Source organism: Ornithodoros turicata, chromosome 1 (genome assembly GCF_037126465.1).
Source record: "Ornithodoros turicata isolate Travis chromosome 1, ASM3712646v1, whole genome shotgun sequence".
Classification (NCBI taxonomy): Eukaryota; Metazoa; Arthropoda; class Arachnida; order Ixodida; family Argasidae; genus Ornithodoros; species Ornithodoros turicata.
The window spans coordinates 193,589,844-193,605,877 of NC_088201.1; the positions used below are offsets into that span (position 1 = coordinate 193,589,844).

Consider the following 16,034-nt stretch of genomic DNA (forward strand, 5'->3'; position numbering starts at 1 on the left):
GCCATCTTGATTACTCAATATTTATTTGTTAATGATCCTCTGTATAGATGTATTCAGTTCAATAGCAGTGCTCTAATTCTATGTCGTTCTGCTCGAACTGTGGATCAATTACAAATACTTTCACGACAATTGTTTGGACGGAACAAAAGCGACTTATTGACAAGCATATATAAGGATGCTTGTAAGAAACCGTATTCATACATCGTAATTGACTTGTCTCAAAATTGTTCAGACCACTATCGAGTGTGGACGAACATATTTCCCGACGATCATCGCCAAATAGTATATAAAACATGAAACGTGTAAAGAAGAATATTCATTTTCTTCACTTGCTCGCAGAAACTACGTCACCCGAGCAACGTTATTATCTTTTGGAGCATGCTACAAAGGATCAGTTGAATACGGTCAGAGAAATTTGTATGAACCTTTGTGAAGGAAACGTCACAGTAACTCCGAGAGTAAGAAAGCAATTAAAACCTTACGCAGCATCAATTCGCATTTTGGCAAAACGAGACGCAACGGGGGTCAAGAAAGCTAAAAAGGTCTTGCAACAATCAGGTGGTTTTCTGCAGTTTCTATTGCCACCTTTGTTGGGTCTCATCTCCTCATTGGGTGGAAGAGCGATTGCAAAAGCAATCGGAGTATAATCGATGCAGAAATACGAACTTGTACCTTACCGAGAAGATCACATCCCAAATCTATTGAAGAAAGGTGAACCGGATGACATCAAGGCAAAAGAGATAATTCAGTATCTTCACTCTTTGCTACATTCAAGTAGAGCTGCAAAACAACATACAAGCGAAACACTTCCTGGATCGCGAGAAGAAGGAACACAGACCGAGGAGGGGGAGAAAAGTGACACAATTGTTGGATTTATGAGTAGTGGTTATAAGGTCAGAGCAAACCAACTTCTGCAACTTCTACAACCAACAATCTCCTGGAATGCGCAAACCTTCGAAGTAATCGTTGACGGTCAAACGTTGGAGAATAGTAATATAATCGATCTCGTTTATTATCTTGTCTCAAGAGCGAGAAATGTTCGAACTCCTCCTTACTTCGATCGCATCTTGCCGCTATTGGTCAAACTGAATCTACCAACACTTATTGTGCATCCAAATCGTTTAAAAAAACACAGAGTAACGGGAGCATCGAGCAGTCGAGCATCGCCTGTTACAAGTGAAGCAAGCACACCTGAAGGTGCCTCGCCAGCAATCACACGTGCTGCAAAGCGTGCCCGCCGAAACCTAACATGGACCCCATATTGAAGCCTGTGCAGGAGGAACAGAAAGACTATTTTCAAGATGAAACCATATTGTCGCACTTCCCTCCAAGGCATCATAAAAAGGTATTAGCAATACTCAAACTGATAACAACTGTTCTAGCTTACGACGAGTACGGAAGAGTTATATGTCACGGGAAGGTAGTGCCACACTCGTCCATTGTCGAATTGCTGAAGTATGAACTTCACAACAGACAACCTTCCTGGATGAGAGGAGACGTGTCAGCTACAATAAATGCCTATCTATCCCTTGACGCTCTTCGAGTTCGCAGCAGAAGAAAGCACTAATGGCCGCCTATTACGACCCAGAACATGCCGGCAGTTTTGGTGGAGTGCAGAGACTCGCTCAAGCCATCGGTGAAAAGAAGGGCAGAGTTGCTAAATATCTGGAGACAAGTGATGTTTACAGCTTACATAAGGAGTACAAGTGACCCAAGACCTTTCGGAAAATAATTGCACTCGGAAAGCAGGAAATGTTCCAAATCGACCTAAAGGACATGCAGTCTCTAAAAGGGCAAAATGATGGTTTTCGCTATTTGTTCTTCTGTATAGATGCTTTTTCCCGGCTCCTCGCTGTTGTACCCATTCGCAATAAAAAATCTCCTGAGATTCTTCGAGCACTTAAAGTTGCATTTAAGAGGATCGGTACTCCCCGGCTGATACATAGTGATCGAGGAACAGAGTTTACGGACAAGGTAGTGCGAGAGTTCTTGAAAAGAAAAGGCATAACGTTATATCATTCTATGTCTATTTATAAATGTGCGATAGTTGAGAGATGTCAGCGAAGTATTGTGTCTACACTTTACCGTATCTTTACCTATCAGGGTCATAAACGTTATGTGAAGATTCTACCTCAAGTAATCAAAGCGTACAACAATCGAGTGCACAGGACTCTCTCTGCGAGACCTGTGGATGTAACCAAAGAAAACGAGCACATTTTCCGAGAAAGACTTTATCCCACCCCAACTGAACCCCCAAAGAAGCCAGTTTACAATCTTGGTAATCTCGTTAGAATTGCCAAATATAGACACCAGTTAACAAAGAGATATTTACAGTCATTTACGAAAGAGATTTTTTCGGTGAGAGCAATCAAAATAGGTTATCCTAATACATACCTACTGCGTGACCTTAACAATGAAGATATCATTGGTAGTTTCTACGAGAGTGAAATGGTAAGAGTGAGAGAAGTACCGAAAGTAGAAAAGATTATAAAAAGACGAGTTAGAAATGGAAAGCTCCAGTATTTAGTTAGATTCAGTGGAACTGCGGACAAGCAGTGGATAGCAGAAAATTACCTCGGCTAAAAAAAAAATGACCAGTACAGCATGGTCCGACGTTGAAACCCAGCCTGGCGATTCATGGTCCACAGACGACGAAACAGAGCAATCGGAAAAAGGAGAAGATGAATGCGGTAAATGGAATAGGAGGTCCCACATATTTCAACTCCATCTGCCACGTAATGAGAAACATACCTCTTGGAAGCAGCTATCAAATTGTGGGTTAACAACGGTGAAGAGGACGCCATTAGCGGAAGCTTTTCAAATTGTGACGAACATTGTGCTGTTTCGAGCTCTACCGAATAATCCTCCAAATCAAGTCATTTGGGAAACTGCAAAGGAAATGTATTCCATGCTTCATACAGACGATTCGTTTTTAACAAGTTCATCATTCGTTTTACTAACCGAATGGTCACGGCAAATGAGTGAGCTATTTGACTATTCGACTCGTTTCGATGCCATGCAACTTGCTACAAAGAGTCTGTGTTTGATCGACACTGCCATAAAGCATGGATTCCATTCAACTGCCAAGTACATAACTTTATTTACTCTGGACCTTTTGAAAAATCGACTTGTTTGTGAATAAGAAAAATGCATCGTCAATAAGAAATAAATTCATCCTCAATACTAAGACCTTCTCACTTCATCATAAAAGAGCGAAATGGATAGGGTGTGTTTTCTATTTTGTCTTCTGTGTCACATATTCTTTCTCGTCATAGTAACTTTTGAGTTAACGAAGTCATCATCTTCACTTCGACAAGGTAACTGTAGCAAAGAAGTTGAGCTGGAAGAATACGTTTATGCCCATACGTGTCCTCCTAATGCATCACTGCTGGCGTTACGACTTTGGGACAAGACTGGTCTTCCAACACGCTATGGAGTTACTCTCACACACAATGAAACACAACAGCTACAGATGTGCTTGAGATTGGTGAATGTCAGTCATAGCTTTTACGATCAGGAATGTGTAGAAGTATGTTGTTTGTGTGAGGATCGGGAGCTAAAAGTTCACCGCTGCCCACAAAATGTATACACACTCGGTCGAACACATGGCCAACATCATTCTGGATATGGAATTACGCTGTCGAAGAGGGCTGTTATATTGTTGTTAAAGTATCTCAATAAAAAGAATTAATCGGAGAATCACTAGTTTATTTTATTTTGTTTTTAAGTGAGTAGAAATATGTACATAATAATCAAGCACTCTTTGAAGACATTACTATTTCGTTTCAACTTTTTTTTTTTTTTTAGTTCTTAACATGTGTCGCTATCATTCCATGCTCGCCTCTCTTCGGAAAAGTGATGAAAAGCAGACGACGCTGGATCTCTTCCTTTGCGAAAGCAGATTTCGAAAGTGCTACCCACGCTCTACTTTGCAAAGGAAAAAAGAAAAAAAGGGTTAACGAAGAGTTTGCGGACCGTGAGTAACGAGGATGTTGACTGCAACGATGTAACACGAAACCATATGTATGGAGCGATCACGTGGAAGGAAAAGATGTAACACGATGTCGAATGCGCAAAAGTTGTCAAGCGGAACGAAGTGAGATTAGGCCAGCGATGAGTTTGCGGAAAGAGGTGATTAGTGTCTATGACGTCTACAAGGCACGCTGTTGTCACGTGGAAGTTGTCAATAAAAGTATGGGAAAGAAAACCTTGACATAAGGATGGCTGAAACATTCAACAGAACTCCTAGCACAGCGTCGAATCCAGAGAGGGGGGGTCATGTGGTCTGCCTGTCAAATCCGTATGTTTTCGCCGTCACTGCGAGCCCCTCTCTGGTGAGACTGAGCTGGTGAGACTGAGCGGGTCAGACAGTTGATGTACGAGTGGACTCTGTCGTCTTCGAGCATAATCATCTGAGGCTGCTGTATGCGAGTTCATTGTAACATTCACGGAAATGCAGTACGAACGGTTCATGATTGTCTCCGTCACTTCCCCATACCGTCTGGCTCACTGTAGAAACTTCAGCGACTCGTCGGCATCATGTGTAGAGCGACTTTGCTCCTCATCGGAGCGAGACAGCCTTTCTAAGACTCTCTCATGCAACGGGAAAGTTGTCCTACATCTTCATCAGTCAAGACTTGAGTGTGATGACCTCCTTTTGTCGGAAAAATCTCCGCAAAGAGACCAGTGATCTGTTGGACTTTCTGTTCGCTTTGGATATCACCAACACAAAATCAACATTGCCTCATCGTCGTCCTCACACGGTATGTGGATCGACTTAATTTAAATGTCGATTCGATGCTGTGTTAGGTTGACTGTGTCATGTAACGTCAATAGAAGGAATATTTATCCCTACAGCGAGACATGTGTGTAATTGTCTTACAATATGCCCGTTACTTACTTTGCATAACACGGTGAATTAGAGTATGAAAATCCAAATGTCAAGGAAGCTCAACTGTTTTGTAAACTAGAGTAGCACTATGCTTTGCTCATTCTTTGAAATGACTATAGACTTGAAAGATAACTGTGATCTAACTGTTATAATAAAAATAAGTCATGAAAAAGCGAATGAATTTGTTCTTTTTTTATACTCGTTCTTTTTTACTGTTTCGTTAGGGATGGAGAAAAATTTACAATAATGTTTTCTCCCACATTTTGCTTGCTCTCTCATGCTTACAGTAACGAGGAGGGGCTCTCCTCGTGTTATTGTTAATTGCAAATGGAATATTCATCTCAGTCAGAGCAACCTGCCACTTTCGATCTAATTGCACTGAGTGAGCGAGTTTCATTCTAAACTTGCTCCTTGTATTACTAAGAAATACATCACTCGAGCCGTTTGACAGGAAACTGACGTAGAAGTGCTTCGTAATTTTTTTTGAACGAAATCGCTCATTGTGTTACTAGGAAATACATCACTCGAGGCGTTTGACAGTAAGTTGACATAGAACTGGCTCGCCATTGTTTTTCTTTTTCTAAAATGAAAACAACATGATCGTGAGGAGTTCTTTTAAACCAAGAGCGAAGTCAAATGGGCGCGAAATTTAAAATTTGGGGCGCAGGTACCGCCATCTGTTGAACGGCGGTAAATTTGCTGGAAGTGCTGCCATCTCTAGATGAACGAACTCAACACCCCATGACGCCACCTGGCGTAAAAGAAATCAAACAACCTCTCCACCCCACACAATTCTATCCTGATTAGCGACAAAAGTAAACATGAAGAGTCCGTGGCCCAGTGGCTTAAGACGCTCGTCTGACAACCTAAAGGACCCAAGTTCGATTCCTAGTGTGTTTCACCATGACGTCATTATTGTTACTTAATCTTATCATTGATATCATATCACTAAGATTAACTATGTGACGTCACTGATTAACTATCTTATCCACTGACCTCACTGATATGAGGGCGGAGCGGCTGCGGCCTGGAGTGACGTCATACGTCCTTGATGACGTCATTTCCTGTTTGACGTCATTTCCTGGCTGTAGGGTTAATCTATTCACTACTGGACTGTTATGTTTATCGAACATGAAAATAATCCTAAAAGTGCATACTTCAGACAATGCACTAATTCTAATGCACTCTAATGCATTCTAATGTGCATTCTAATGCACAGTTCTGTGTGCTCAGCAAAAGTCACATTAAAGGAGCATGGAATGTATTAAGAACGTATATTCTATTACGATGTACCATCAACACACTACCCTCGGCAGCCGTCCCGAAAATTATTTTCCTTGAGAAGCGTGAATTTTGTGAAATAATTAGTTTAGAAGGGTGTACACCCTTTGGTACGTCTGTGGTGCGCATGACCCATGAATAGTGCAGATCCAGAGAAATGTACTGCATTAGCAACATAATCCTGCCTGTCTTTCTATAATCCTTTGAATTCTGAGGTACAGAGGGCTCCATGTAGGTTGTCGTTTGACTTGTCTGGCGACCGCAGAGTCCAAGGTTACAGGGACCTTCCTTTCCAGAGGAGCAGTGAGTGCTTTTGTTGCATTACGTCCTAGATGTCTACAGTGCTTGGTAATGAGAATACTGACTCTCTAAATAATATGGAGCACATTACCCAACATTCACTCGTGGATTTTTCCTTTTTTTTTACTATTCAGACGATGAGTACTAATTTCCACCTGACGCTGAGTTTGCAGATCATCAAATCATCAGATCATCAGATCATCATCAGATCATCAGATCATCAAATTGACGAACAAGGCGGCTGAGCATCTACCAGCAGCAGCTCTTTCCAGCCTCCATGAACAAAGGTGGAACTACAACAATAAAGGCACTCCCTGGCTTACGACTGCAGTAAGTACTTGCAAAGGCAAGCACCAGTGTAATTCCAGGCAAATTCAATAAGAGTGAACCCTGCTTCCCATAAGCCTTGTACGTGTAGAGTGCTCTAATCGTTATTCATCAAATCCGCTGTCATTTTTGGTGAGCCTTATTTTCCTTCATAGGATCTAGAAGATTCATTCAGTCGGCTGCCGATAACCCTTTGCACCGTCACCGTCCACAAGGCTCCTTTCAGCATGACAGACAGGTCCCCAGGGACAAACGGGAAGGTAATGGTCGAGGTCTGTAGTGCTTGTCGTTAACAGCAGGGAGCAATCTTGCCCATGCTGCTCCTGGTGTGTGGTCACATGAAATTTGTCAGAATTGGATGTTGGCAAAGGTGATCGCGATGTGGGAATGCAGTGCAAAATGCAAAACGAAAAAACAACAACTTTATTGCGGGATGATGACTGGGCAGTTTCATTGACAGGGGCGATACATTGCTGGCAGTCATGCGGGCACTGAAATAATAATGAAAAAGAAGGCACCGTTGGGATTCAGCAGCTGAGAAAAAGAACATTTGTGGCCTACGGGATTGAAGGCTCTCTTGTACACCATAATTGCATGCTGCTGACATATATTTGTGCGAATCTACCGGGTGAATTTAGAAAAGGTTACACATTTTGATCGCGTCGTGACAATAGAAGCTAACGTTTCTGGAGCTTCAAACATTTCAGACGAGAGTTATTTGCCTGAAGTTCTATCGCAATTTTTTTTCAAATGCTGTGAGTTCGTAGAAAAAATTTAAACAACGCAAACTGCCACCTAATTCATTTCCTATGGTTTGTACCACCTGCAGACAGCTATGTTTCTCTCTGTCTTCTTCGCGTTCTCATTCCCACGTATAGCTGGTGCTGCCCCAAAACCGTGCATTTGCATCTTGCTGCCGGTCCTTCCTACACGGTCGATTCTTCTAAATATTTGCTTTTGCTTTACCTGCAGGCAGCGCCACCTATACGTGCTGATGTAAATGTGAAGAAAGGGTAAAGCCTTTCTTCACGTCCAGGTCCAAGAACTAACTAACTAACTCAAAGCAAACAAAGGAAAAGTGTGCAATACGTCTTCACTATGGGATTACACATAACGCGTTTTTGGGATCCCTAAACGTGGATGTGCTTCACATGAATGAGGTTCTGGTACTCGGTTGACAAGTTGAAATTCGCCGTTAGAGAGAGCGAGTTATTGTTGTCTTCGTATTCCACCATTGATTCTGTATCATTTGTCACTCTGTGTAAATCATTGAATGCGTCGGTAATTAGCGACCCAGTTCCAAATTTAGATTGTTATTGATCAGTATCACTCGGCGAACTCGCATGATAACTCCTCTTTACTCCGCAAGCAGTAACACGTTTGGGACCATGTGTACTCTGGCGCCCGCCAGATGATCTCCATCGTTGTCGGCCATCCCAAAAAGCGAGATGCAGCCGTTCCTCGATTAATTTCACAGAGCGCACGCGCGATGGTAGGTTTAACACATAGTGATCTTGATTGTAGGTTCACTCTTTCCCATATTCGAGGAATATTTTACTCAATAATGTGTCTGTATCCTCGAACGTGAGCTGTTTTGTTTGCCTGTTCTGCCCTGATAGCGTTTTCGGGTTATGCGGTGCTTTGTTCATGTTCAGGAAGCTGTTGAGAATGGAAAATCCCACGAGACCAACAACATACGAATCACCCAGGTGTAGCGGCTTATCTAACGTGATCGTGATGTCGTTCAGCGTGTTGGACGGGTGCAGGTCCATGCTGGCGTTCGAGGGCAGATACCCGTAAAATTCATTTTCTGACATCGCTTGTGGACATCCAAAAATCGTGATCCTTCGCGTATCCGAACCAGCGCAGGTACGAGTGACATATCGTACGATGGAAGATGGTGGATGGGCGCAATTCCTGTTCGTAGAATGATCCCAGTATTTATTTTCCCTTCGAATATTTCAAGTACACTACGCGTGGATCGGTGTTCCTCGTTCGCGGTACCTCGAACACTTCTGCCATCCACCTTTGATCGTAGCCTTTGGCGAACACCCCGCGATCTAGGGCGGGCTACCTTATACTTGCTCTGGCGTGGGGTCGTCTTATGATTCTTTAATCAAGCTACTTCATTCACAGCGTTCATATTTTTCGGCTTCTCGCCCGTGACAAAATATACCGAGTCGTTATAGTCGGCCACTATCTTCGGCAGCACGTTGATGCAATGAAACTTCGCCGTACTATTGCAATGTCTGGCTATTCTTTCTCTAATTGTTCTTTGCACACGTTCACAGGAGGCCGCTTTCATCGCACTTTGTGTTGTATGATGAATGATTTAATAATGACTGAAAATGCTGACGAAAGAGGGAACCAGCGGTAACGCGTGCGCTTGGAGACTGGGAGGTCCGCGGTTCGAATCCGCGGGCCGGCTGTGCCGTCTGGGGTTTTTCCTGGGTTTCCCTCAGATGTGTAATAGGCGTATGCCGGCACAGTTCCCCTGAAGTCGGCCCATGGACGCAGCTATCCTCCCCCCGAGCGGATTCTGCTCGGTCTTCCACTTCACCCTTTCCTCTCCTCCTCTCCACCACCTTTCCCTTCCCGAGAAACATGCCGCCTAATCAGGCAGGCAGACCTCTCGGGTTCCTCCCAACGACACTCCTCCTCATCCTCCTCCCCAACGTTCGCTTCCACGATTGATCAGGAGATTATTTGGAATTCCACGGCGGAAAACTCGTTGTCAGCTTTCTTTGTGTCTTGCGGGCGCTTTGTGCGAATGGGGACCATGTATAGATACCTCTAAAGCGTATCTATGACTGTTATGATGTACTTGCAGTCTTTGCTAAGTATCTGATATCTATGCATATTCAGGAGGAGCACCTGATACAAATTCCTTATGTCAGTTGTGATGATACAGTGTTGCTTAATTTTTGTTCTTCTCCGGCTTGTGAGGGTTGAAGCAGCTTCTTTCTTCAGCTCTTCGATGGCTTCTCAGCACGGGAGCTTGTGATAACATCAGTACCGATCCACTCTCCATAACCCTTTTTCCTTGATTTTCCACAGGGCCCTATATTTGTTCCAGCGAGCAATTTGGTGTATTTTCAGAGCACTTATAATCTTCGATACTCGTTTGTATCAACATTTTCATTTTTTGGTTTCTTTATGAGGGCGCTCTGAGGGCCGGCATGTTGAGGAGCGTGAGATGTCTTCTGGGATCGGCGTTTCGCGAGCACAAACAGGAGCTGTCCTTCGTGCTGTAAAATACCCGCTCGCAGGCTACGAGATGGGGGTGTTCGCGAGTGCAGATCAACTAAATAACCGTCCCCCTTTTCCATCACCTGGTTACACGTGTGGAGGAAAGGAGAGGAAAGGAAAGCCCCTGTCTGCCGAACGCTTGATGTCCAAAGGATTCTGTCATTGAGCATTCCTGAGCAATCCGACATAACTGGTGTTCAAGGGTATCGTTCAAAAACTGGCATTGTGATAGAAAAAGGCTTCTGTGATACGATCATAAGATGTATTCTTATGGTGGCTACCGCGCCCAAACAGTGACTCCAACAGAACCCACTTTTCTGTAATTTGTTCATCAATAAATATGATGGGGGATATTGTTAATCCCAATCTCTGCGTGCCCATAAACTCACCACAGTCAAAATCCTTTTCCCATACAGCTGCATACTTTCGTACATACAGTGCCTTCTCCGGTGGAATGCTAAATAACTTGGTTTGTCTCATTATATTCTGCATGAACACTGTCTTGTCATACACGGGCGCGCCGGAGATGAGAATTCGATTGGGGTGCTCGAACTACATGCGCATCGTGGAATAACTTCAGGAGACTGTGTAGTGAGATGTGATGCAACTTCATACAACGGGCTCATACCTCCTAGCGCGATTGATAATCGCCTCCTTATTTCTTCGTGACATGTTTCCTGAAGCTTGCGCAGTGACTGCTCCCTGTAAGCCGGTAGGTACTGGTCCAAGACTTCATATATATGATGTCCTGCAACTTGTTTGTGGTGTCAAGGGAGTGCGGTACGTGGCAATACATCTCGACGAAGTTATCTTGTAGATGTGGCACGTCGAGGAGCAACAACGTAGAGCTAATGCACCTGAGTTGTGCAATCTGGTAGCACTCTAATGAGGTTATTTAAGATAGAGCTGCAGAGGAGCTGCTGTTGAGCGCCCTATTTGGTCGTGTGCGGTTTGGCAACGTCATGCAACCAATCAATCAGCGTTGAAGGAACGGTCCGCAAATGAGTAGGCTTAGAATAAGTGGGGAGGATCGACCAGTCAGATGACTTATAGGCGTAGAAAATGTGCGGGGCCAATCTTCGATCTGCTGGCTTACTATTGACCAATCACTGAGCTGGCCAAAGCCAGCTAATTAGCATACGGATGGAGCATGGACCAGTTAGCGGGGGCTCAGCCAACTAATTCCGATATGGGGTGGCAGAGCCACGACCAGTGGGCTTGGCATGCACGAATCATCGTACGGCGGGTGGAGCTATGCCAGCTTATTAGCATAAAGGCGCAGAGCTAGGGCAGCCAATCATCGATCAGTGGGTTTGAAAGAGGCAAATCAGGAGCTACAGTCGACAAATCACCGTGAAGGCGTGGGGCAAAGCCAGATCATTAGCATAAAGGGGCGGGGCTATGATCGACGGATCAGAGGGCTTGTGTTGAATTAGAACTGAATTTTGAGCTAGGACTGGGTTAGAATTGAACTAGAATTGGCTTCTATTGGATTAGAAAAGCGTTTTTCTTCTGTGCGATAGCGATATACTACTTATGTGTGTGGGGTAGAGCCGTATCTTTCCGCTGTGGAAGAGTGTCCAAAAGCAGGGTTATACTACATGTGTCACAATTTGACATATCGAATGGGAGTCACCTGCTAACTTTAAGCTCTCTTTCTACACCACAGGTTGCACTCGTACTTATGTACTTCCAACTTTCTGTGTAGGAATTTTACCGTTTGGTACATCATATTTGACTGATCATTTTCTATTTCATGATAATACTGAGCTCATGGAATGAGCTTATGTTGCACCACAGTTGAAGCTTGAGCGTACGCCACCTAGAAAATATCTTGTACGGCGCCTACTACAGGACTGAGGAGCTACGCTCCATGAGTGCATTACCATACCATATCTGGCTTACAGATATGGTGCAACTGGAGAGAAGAATACCATGCTACGCGATGCTCATAGAGGAAGGTGTAAGCAGACGCCTTGCAGGAAATGATCGAACAATGGTAGACAAACATATGACAACCGTAGCAGTTGCTCCTGAACAGTACACAACACCTTTATCATTTATCCAGCAAATTATAGGAGTATCAAAGTTTCTAGTGAAAATACCACTTTTCGAATTCCAATTTTATTTTGATAACAGGTATACAGTTAGATAATATAAAGTTCAGGAGGAGGAGCCAGAGGGAAGAGTTCTTGGTTAAAGCGTCATTCGAACAAGAATAGAATAGAATAGAATGGCAGGCGTTTTAAGAGTCGGAATCTATTGAGCGAGAACTAAAGGCAGACACATAAAAGTAGTCTTAGAAAATCTAGTAACTCGTAATCAGTAACTACCCGCAAGGAAAAACAAAAACATAACTAAACACATCACATTATTCTGTGTAACAAAGTAGCACTTGTAGTGCACTAGGCATGTAGGTAGCCCACAGCGAAGTAATAAACAATGGGAATAGCAAATAGTCAAAACATTAGTAGGTGCACCTCAGGCAGCAAGGAGATTAAGGATACTAAATAGCATCACATATGTGGTCCTAGTAAAGTCGTAGTGGTTTATAATGTACGCTCTTTGTGAAAGGAGGCCGGTTCAATCAGTAACAGTTTGGCTGAAAAAAAGAGAGTTAGCTGATTCTCGAACCTGTGAAAGAATGTGGACGAATGAGATATTGGCGGGCTACTTGAGGGTATATTAATGAACAAGTGGTAACCTCAGTGTTCGACGGCATTCACCAAGATTAGAAACTTATAATTGCTGTTTGATTAATTAAATTGAGAAAAACCGTGTCAAGTCACTAATAACGAACCTCGCGTCTCAGTTTTGGAAAACCGTAAAGCAGTTCGCGAAGTGGATTTAAGCAGATGTACTGGATGCACAAAATAGGTACAAGCCAACTTCTTCAGCTGCTGAGGAGCGAGTTTGGGATTCCGCCCATTATAACCAAGTACGTAGCTACGCTTATCTACTACAAAATCAATAATATTTCCTCCAAGTTAGATAATCTGAGAGAACGGCGCAGAGACATTTATGTGAATCCACCTTGGAAAGGGCGCTGTTACTGACTGAATATATAAGAGGTGCGTGAAGACATAGTCTGCGATAATGGAAAGGTATGACGCAACACTTCTCAAGGCGAAGTGACTTTTGTCGGGTGTGGCACAGTGAGTGAACTAGTCCAAAATCATGTTGGAGTGCTACGTGGTTACAATAACAATTTCCCGGTATAGAATACAGTCATCGGAGGAGAGGCACACTAAAAGGTAAATACAATTTTTTCGTGTTTAAGCACGTAACTAGTTTTAAAGAAAAAGTGGACCTCGAGTTTTATTTCTGAACCGGCTGGTTCAAAGTACGTGTGCTACATTGTAAAATTTATGGACAAGCTCTACTCAGAACGTCGTTCGTGGTGCCATAACAGATGATACGGGGCGACAGGGATTCAGCGAGTAACACTGAATGAGTACGTTTTTCATATTTGGAGTGTAACAACAACCCTGGCAATTGCCAGGGAAGTTGCTACATTCCAAATGTGCAAGGCAGGCATGTCAGCACTTAGCCTATATGAGCCGGGTTACACATACAACAATGAACCAATATTGACATCCGCGCTACCAAACATGTGCCCAACCCCTATATACCAGCTCTGCCTGGGTATTTCTTAATGCAATGGTACAGGTACAGCAGTGTCAGGTAACGCCAAGCTGTCGATGGATGCCACTGGGTTTCTCAGTGAGGACCTGAAAGAAAAGCAAATACATTAAACTTGGGACAAACCGAGTGTATCACATAATATTTGCACTAAAACAATGGTTGACATAATTATTCCAGAATCGAAAATATATTCACTAGACATTGTTATTGCTGATAATAATCATTGATTCATCATATATTAATATATATTATACATCAACCATACTATATGAATGTATTATTATCGTAGTTGATGGCATATACAGGTGCAGTTATTAGAAGAGCGTATATATATATATACTCATGGAACGATGCGACAGCACCAGACGACACGTGTTTCGCCGTGTTTACGGCTCGTCAGCTCTGGGTAGCTGCGCATCGTTCGGAATTGGCAAACCAGGGGACGCTCTTTAATGGTTTTTTTCCCTCGTCGATATATCTCGAAGAGGGGACCCAAATTTTCCTAAAGTCGTATTTCAATTTTCCTTCAAAAGCTACACCGCATACACGTACTCCCGGTGTGAGCCACGTCGATGTAATAGTGTTTTAATAGCCAGTGTCAAAATTTTATAAAGTTTCATTAATAATAAAAATGGGCCGGTGGTTTAGATCAGAAAGTTGTACAGTGGAGATCTGAGGTCTGAAGTCCAAGATTGGCGTAGCGTGTAGCAGTGCGACAGCAGCAAAACGCAATATCATCGTGCGTCCAGTGGAGTTCCATTCCACATGGGGCCGGTTTTTGTTCTTTCTTTTGTCCCTCCCTCGCTGTGTCCCGCTCTCTCATTCTTCTTCTTGGCTATCCCCCAGTTGATGGTGCATCCCCGCTTTTTGAAAGCTTGATAAAGTGTCCCAGTCGTGCTTCTTTCTATTACAGCGACAGCTGTTAAAACTCTTGTTCCGATCTTGGCTGAACAGACTTCGCTCATGCAGTAGCATGCTGTCTTTCCAATAGTATCACTTTTATGCAGCAACCGTGCTTGCAAAATAAAAAAAAAACAACAGCCGGAAGTGCCTGTAACTCCGCTCCCGGTGCTGCATCGCTGCCGCGCAAAAACACATGATCCGTTCCGCAAGAATGCCCCACCGTGGATTTTTTTTTTTTTTTTTTGCACCAGACCTGCGATAAACGAATTTCCTGTCTTCGTTGTTGAACGAACATTCTTCATATCATTCTATTTCTCTAGTTTGGTTTCTGAAACTTGTTGATTTCAGTGGCCAGGAGGTGTAACAGAGCAGTCGATTGGCCTTTCTCTGTTAACACGCCGACGGAATGTGCTGGGGCTTGTATTTCGCCAACAACTGGGCTGGACATGTTGTGCAACGAAGCCATGAGTTTTAAAGCGGCACTAACACCATCAAATGCGTTTTTTCGACTCTAGTTGCAGAGAAGAGCCACTTCAGCAATATAATTTTTTCATCTCAAGAAGCTGAAATCTAGTTCTAAAATGTACTGCAGCATCATCGGATACGTAGATTACATGAGGCAGCATAGGTAGAGCATCCCCCAGAAGCCCAACTATTTTTTCCGAATGCAAGCAGCACATGTGCGGTGTCGTGGGTCATGTACTCACTCACCGTGGCGCAGCTTCTTATACCCAGCATTGTTGTGCGACGTGAATATGGAAAGCTGTTCTTTTTGGAGTAGTGCCCCTGACTTCGTTAAAAGAGAAATTAATCGTCCGGTTTTCTGCGAAGTCAAAATGTAGAACAATATGCCTTTCTTGCGGAGAAGATTTCTCGATCATGATAGCGTTCCTCTGGATATTCTGTATACAGGGTGTTCAAAGTTAAGCTTTCACGAGCGCAACGCAAACACAGCGATGACAGGAAACCGGATGAAAACTTTACGCTACTTGTGTGTTTGTCCCTTCAGATGACGCACCCTGGAAGTCGCTGAGAAGGCGTGTTAGCTTAGCTCTATTGGTAGAGCTCTGGACCGGTAATCCAGAAGACGTGGGTTCGAGTCCTACAGCTGGCTAACCTTTTCAGTGAGTTTCATCTTTCATCGTTAATTTCTTAGGCAACTTGAGGCCTTGTATGTGATTGTCCCTTCTATGTTGTTCCAGCCGCAGAACGTCAGTTATCTCTTGTGTAGGAAACAGGTGCTGCTAATTATGTAGCAGCTGTTTCTTACTCAAGGAACAGAAAAATAGGCGAACAAAAGAAAAACTGGTGCTATTTGAAGCTAAAAGTGCTAGTGCAAGCTTAATTTTGAACACCCTGTATACGCGTATTTAATGTAAAGTGCATGAACTTCCTGACTTGTTTTAATAATATTGCCACCGTCAATGTATTCGTAATC

The 16,034-nt window shown here is 43.4% G+C and overlaps 1 protein-coding gene across 3 annotated transcripts in view; it reads right to left on the reverse strand.

The window, feature by feature from the left end:
* Nucleotides 1-12,156: 12,156 nt before the first annotated feature.
* Nucleotides 12,157-16,034, reverse strand: part of LOC135378912 (atlastin-2-like) — a 277,503-nt gene continuing 273,625 nt past the window's right edge. For all 3 annotated transcript variants that reach the window (XM_064612076.1, XM_064612075.1, XM_064612077.1), the window contains one exon: nt 12,157-13,779. The gene's annotated coding sequence lies outside the window, so the exon portion shown is untranslated. The remainder of the gene's footprint in view (nt 13,780-16,034) is intronic.